Below are 6869 nucleotides of genomic sequence, written 5' to 3' on the forward strand. Positions count from 1 at the left end.
TTCAATGCTTATATAGTCCCTACCACTCTTTGAATCGTAAACAATTCCCATTATACGCTTTTGAGGTATAATCTGATGGTTAGGACTTAACCGCGAAAATTAATTAAATTTCTGTCTTGATCGACGATACGTAATTGTAAATAATCTATAGACTTTTTCGTAACTGGAAGATAAATCACGCGAGAGGGAATTTCAATAATTTTATATCCAGGCGGTACTGCTGGAAAAAATTGGTGAATATTGTGAACGGTGTTTCCGTTCAAGTAAGCTCCAGTGGTTATGTTACTCTCGACTCTCACAGCAATCACCCTGAGAATACTGACGGGCAGATCAGAGTTGTGAGAAACGTTTGCTTCTAATGTACGTTGTGAAAAATCCAACAATCGTCCGATAGAATTTAACGGACGAAAATCGATAGGTTCGGAACACTTGGTTGTACAATGCAAGGTGTTGTTTGGTTTCAAATTTAATATTATATTATTATTATCACTGCGGAGAGGTTGCACAGCTTTGCGAAGAAATTTATCAATGTCGTCGATCTCGTAGGTCCCGATAGGTATGTAGATTACTTGATTTGCGACGTAAAATTTATTATTATGTACGTCAATATCAGGTATCGAGTTGAACGTCAGGAACTCGACTAAGCCCATCTTGTAATGTTTATGCTGTGATAATTCGATTGATGGAAAATATTGCGCTTCCAACAGTGAAGAATTACCTGAGAGAGTCAGAGTTAACGAATCCTCCATGACTGTCCAAACATGACTACCGATATTTTCACGTTGCCTTTACTTTTATACCCTCTCACAAAAGATTGACTATAACTGATTCATGATAATATGGTCCAGAACTCGGTAAGTCATTTCTCATGAAGACTCCGCGAAAATTTGGTATATTCGAAATTTTTGCATACTTCATCAAATCGGCATTTGTGAGGGCTCTATCCGGTAGATTTATTTCCAACTTTTTTTTTCAAACCTGATCCCAGATAAGGTTAGAGATAAAGTTCATAGCCTTTTTTATAAGGTTTGAGATACAAGCCTTTTCCCAGAGTAATGTCCTCCATCATTTTGTTGTGTCTCTTGTTCTCTTCCAATTGCTTTTTGCAGACACACGCCACCAGCTAGAGCACCAGTTGCACTCAAGCCTGCAAAAAGTGTTATGAGGAAGGGCAAAGCTCCACCCATCTTAGTTAATTTTGGCAGCATTCGTAGAACGTTAATGTGTACTGTTCCACCAGCTTTTTTAACGGTAGTACGAGTTTTTTTCAAAGCAGAACCGATGACTTATCGCGCACATTTACTCTTCGACTATTTGAATGTAGCCGCTTTGATCACGCTTTTCAAATTAACTAACTTTTTCGTTTTCTTACGTCCTTTCGTCTTGGTTTTCTTTCTTCTCTTCGCGAGACCCATACCAAACTTTGATTATAATTTCATGGCGTTAGATATAGCGTAAGCAGCTGCTTTCTCACCAAAACTAGAATCCTTAGCGAAGACTCTCTTGATCGCTTTTTCGGCTAAAATTTTGTCTGCGATATTTCTAGCCTGGATATTTTCTCGATTTTTCGAGTACGCTATATCGTGTTGCTTGCAAGCTGCATCGACAGGATTGATTCCTGGATCGTCGCAAGCTAAACGTGTCTGTAACTTAGTTCCTGGTCCGCAATATTGATAGCCTAGAATATTGAGTTCCACGGAAGTTTATTATGATATCATTGACGAAATCTCGTCCTTTCTTTGCTCTTTGACGTTTGCATATGATCATCATTCGATAAAGTCCAACACACGACTAACGTTTGAAACTATAAAAACAGGTATATATATAGCCATATGGTTAGTTATCGTTCGAACTCTATCTAGTGAGTATGCATTTCAAGGAACAAACTGTAAATCTTCCCGTAGAAAATTTTGACGTCATCGTGCGGGAGGATAAGCAATTAAAGCATCACGGAGATTTACTGCCGAATAGCATCAGAGCTATTTTTTGTGGTCCACCCAACTGTGGCAAGACCAACAGTCTTTTGGCGCTTATCATTTACCCCAATGGCGTTAGATTCGAAAATGTTTACGTGTACTTGAAATCGTTCGATCAGCCAAAATATAAATTATTGGAAGAGATGTTAAATCCGATAGACAGAGTGAAGTATTTTCCGTTCAAGGAGCACGAATCCGTGATCGATCCCGAGCATGCATTGCCTAATTCAATTATGATATTCGACGACATCGCCTGTGAGAAACAGGACAATGTACGCGCTTTCTTTTGTATGGGCAGACATAGGAGCGTCAACTGTTTCTATCTCTCGCAAACGTACGCGCGTATTTCTAATTATCTCGTGAGAGATAACGTCAATTTATTGGCAATTTTTTGTCAAGACGAAGTAAATATGAAACATATATACGACGATCATGTGAATTCAGATATTACTTACAATTAATTTAAAAAACTTTTTGCAAAATGCTGGTTGGATGATAAATATGGGTTTTTAGTGATCGACAAAGGCAGAGCTATAAACTGTCGAAGATATCGAAAGGGCTATGATTGTTTTGTTATAAATACGATAGGAATGCGGTATACAGTCTTTTGATGATCGTCGAAACGTTAACATGGCTGATCATCAACGGAAAAAACATGTGCTTTCTCAACTCGTAAAAGCGCAAGACGCGATAAGACAAAAATGTAGTTTATTGAAGCATAGCCGAGACTATACCGACGAAGTCTTGAATGAGTCATTCAAACCAATAGTCGATCCTCTTAAAGTCATAATTGGCGAAGTGGCTCCAATCAAAAATTTAATAAGTGAGAAGGAAAAAAAATCTTCCCGCCGAAACTCCCGTTACAGTTAAAAAGTCGAAATTTCTAAACAAAAAAAATTAAAATACGAAATCAATTCGGCTGATAATGTCGACAAGTATGAAACCGCTCAATCTAGTGGCGGAGATAGCGATGCTACTGTCACGAACAATACTACACGATTTTATAACAGTTTATCCGACGAGCCGAGCGAGGATGAGCATTTAGCTGGCAACAAGTACACGAATGCATTGGATAAACGTGATTTGAATTTTGTGGACTTGATTTATGGAGTACGTAAAGAACGAAATGCACCATACACGCTTGGTAAATCTACGGTAATTTTTGACAAAAATAACTTAGACGTTGGTGGTTGCAGGTATCCAAATCACAGGGTTTAATGGAATTACTGATTGCAAAGCAACCTGATCAAAGTTTCAAAGCAACCTGATCACTTCCAATGATCTTAAGAGCTACAAAGAAATTTTGGAGATATCTGATATTCATAGGAAGAAAAATAATCCAAACGAGGCGATACGAGCGCACAATAGTAACAAATTCAATAACATAATTGGTCCGTTATTTGGTTTGACTAAAAAAAATACAAAAAGAGGCGAGGGGCTGCTACAGACAACTGGTACGTCTTTGTCTATCTACAAGGTTGCACGAAACAATACTTCTATGGATTACGTATACTGGGATGATCCGAATGAGCTCGTTGATCGTCTTTGATTGTTAGTGGTTGAGCAATCAGCTGGTAACAATAATCACATCAACGAAATTCATTCGATAATCGAAGAATTACGCGAGGGTGGATATATATACTAAGAGCACACCTATCGTTCGAACTTATTATTAAAATATCGACATATTCGGACGTAAATATAAAGAGCAAGGAGTCCACGGTCTTCGCGGTCCGCCCGGTATTGGGTTCAAGCTCACGAGCGAGTACCATTACGATCTAGAGAATAAAAGATTGGAAAATCTTGCTCCATCGCGGCAGACTACAGACGCTATAAATTGGGAAAATATCGTTCAGACGGCAATCAAATCTACGAGAGACGTGATCGTACGATTGAAGAGTGATCTTGAGGATTTGGATGCCATTATCAAAGAGGAATTACCACGAATAAAGTCAAGTGTTGAAAATTTAGAAAACATTCGATTAGATAGAAGCGGTGGTGTAGGAGTTGCACAAACCAATGAGACGTAATTATCCAAGAGGAAAGTTTGACGTTCGAGGTATCGATGAGACGTGGTAAGCCGATCTCGTCGATATGCAGGCCTATTCTAAACAAAATCGCTGCTACAATTGGCTTCTCACGATAATTGAAAATTTTTCCAAGCACTCGTGGACTGTGCTAGTGAAAAGAAAAACCGGTCGCGATGTGACAGCGGCCATGAAATCTATTTTAGCGAAAGGTAGACGACCAAAGAATCCTCATACGGATATAGGCAAGGAATTCTACAATGCAGATTTGTAAGCTCTCGTGAAAAAATATAATATCAATCTGTACTCGACCAATAGTTCGCTGAAAGCTTCGATATGCGAACGATTTAATCGCACGTTGAAGAACGCTATGTGGAAAAAGTTTAGTCCCCGTGGGAACTACAAATAGTTCGACGTACTACCGGAGTTCACAGCTGCTTAAAATAATCGCAAACACAAAACTATTGGTATAAAATCTTTTCACATTACAGCGGCGAATCAAGCTCAAGTATTAAAAATATTTATGCAATACGTTGGAAGAAGAAGAAAAAGAAAAAAGCCAAAGTTCATAGTCAGAGTGAGCAAAGCGAAGCAAATATTTGAAAAAGGATATACACCAAATTGGTCAACGGAATATATTGACAATTGTGCGCGTGGCACCAACAAATCCAACTACTTATCATTTGAAAGATTATCAAAATAAGCCTATCCTTGGTGGCTTCTACGAACAGGAACTTCAGAAAACCAAATATTCCGACATCTATCTAGTGAAAAAGGTTATTAAGAGGCGTGGTATTTAAGTTTTCGTAAAGTGGTTAGGATTCGATGATTAAAGAAAGTTTATCTTCTTTTTTTTTGTTATGCGTACATTGATGTACATATATATTTATGCAATTGTAAATTCTATACAACCATCAGCCTTATGGGTGAGAAATAATTTAAGTTTATTAGCGTAATCCGCCATATCGTTGAACAGTTTTTCATACACGATCAATGCACTCTATACCTTGTTTGATAGAAACAGCTGAAACTCCTCGTTCACTTTGACTACGATTTTTGCACCGTATCGTGTTTCAACTTGTTTGAGTCTGGTGATCATATACTTGGGTTCCGTCTCCAATTCACGAATCTTTTTAGTGGGTTTGATTAAATGACAAGCTATATTATTCAGCTGCGCGAGATCATTCTGTAGAAGAAAACAATGATAAAATCAGTTGACTTGAAACAAAACATCCACACACAAAAAAAAAATCACAATTACCTCGAGTAATTTTAATCACGGAAATTTTCCTTTTTTTTTAATATTATCGACAAACCGAGCTTCCATTAACTTTCTTTTCCTAGGAGCAAGTTGACTAAGAATGAAATTAGAAGACTGCTGCTGCTCACTACTCGTCGTCGTCGTCGTCGTTGTCGACGATGCAGGTAACATTGTCTCGGTGAGAATGAGCTCTGAAGCCTCGGGTATCGATTGATATAACCCGTCCCCCACTCCGGTTTTTTTCGGCGGCTCGACGGCGGCGGCGGCGACGGCCGGTAGCTTGACTGCGACCATTCCTAGCGCTTCTTTCCCGTCTCTCTCCACCAATGAAAAGCCGAAATGGCCCCAAGGAAGCATATCGGTGGTTCCGGGCAGCAAGAAGCGGTTATCGTCGTACGCACTGAGCGCGATCTTTGTTTGTCTCTCGTTGTACAACTGATGATGACGCGATCTAATGGACTTTTGCTGTCGGCTCAGAATCACATTTTCTCGGAGATATTTGACGTAGTCTGCGAACGTAATCATGGCATTGAACACCGATTTCTTAATCCCCTTTGCCTTCTTTATTGGAATTCTATTCTGAACTCTCACGCTGTACATTTTGCTTCAGAGTCCCACGAACTCGAGCATGAGCATTCCGGCGTTCTCGTCCTTCATCTTGCCAACCACCCTCTTATTAGATCTGGGAATATCGAAGCTATTTGGTTCTGGAAAATCCGATGTATCGAATTCTCGAATATCACGACGCATGACTTCGTAGATGTCTACATTGGTGATCTAGTACACCAGACTGTCCGTGTCGGTATACAGAAGCTTGCAACGCTCCTCGCCAACGGCACCGCCCATGTAGTCGTAGTGGAATCGATACACGAGCGTCTTAGACAAGTCGAGGACAGCGAGACCTATGTAAATGGGTTTTCTCACTATGATTTCCGTCCGTAACAGTTGAATCGCTACCAGTTCGTCGTTGAAAATGGTGCTACTGTGGAAATTTGGTCGAGCTATCAGAGCTTCGGCACCGTATCACCCCTCCCACTTGTTCACCAACTTCACGTCGATGCGTTTCATCTCGTTTTCCATGGTCTTGCCGTACACCGCATTGTTGAACAGTTTGTACAGCATTTTTTCGAATTCGTTTGCCGCTCGTTTACGCAACTAGCTATTCAAATCGATGTACGTCTTGAGCCACGGGTTCTGCTTAAACTTTAAAGCCTGTTGTATCTTCGCGAGGTGCAAGCCATGCCTTATTGCTTGTTTCAGAGCTATGTAGTGGATTACGTAACGCTCCTTATCATCGAGAGTCGTCATGAGCTTTTTCTGTTTGGATCCTGGAGCTATGGACAAAATGGCATATCGTGAATTTCATCTGGATACTCCAATTCCACCTCGAGTATGTAACCAAAGGTTGAATCATCGGGAATATCGAAGTAAAAGTTGGCGGCGTCAATGTCGCACCATTCGAAATCACCGAGTGGAAGAGGCTCGGTCATACTCCAACCGTAAAGGTTATTGACGTCGAAATACATAAAATATTCGCGGCAGGTTCGCAGCAGCGTACCTGTTGCAACACTGGCTGATTCCACCGCGAATGCCACGCTCGACAAA

The sequence above is a fragment of the Phymastichus coffea genome, unplaced genomic scaffold, assembly GCF_024137745.1.
Source record: "Phymastichus coffea isolate CEN01 unplaced genomic scaffold, Cenicafe_Pcof_1.1 PCOF00011, whole genome shotgun sequence".
Classification (NCBI taxonomy): domain Eukaryota; kingdom Metazoa; phylum Arthropoda; class Insecta; order Hymenoptera; family Eulophidae; genus Phymastichus; species Phymastichus coffea.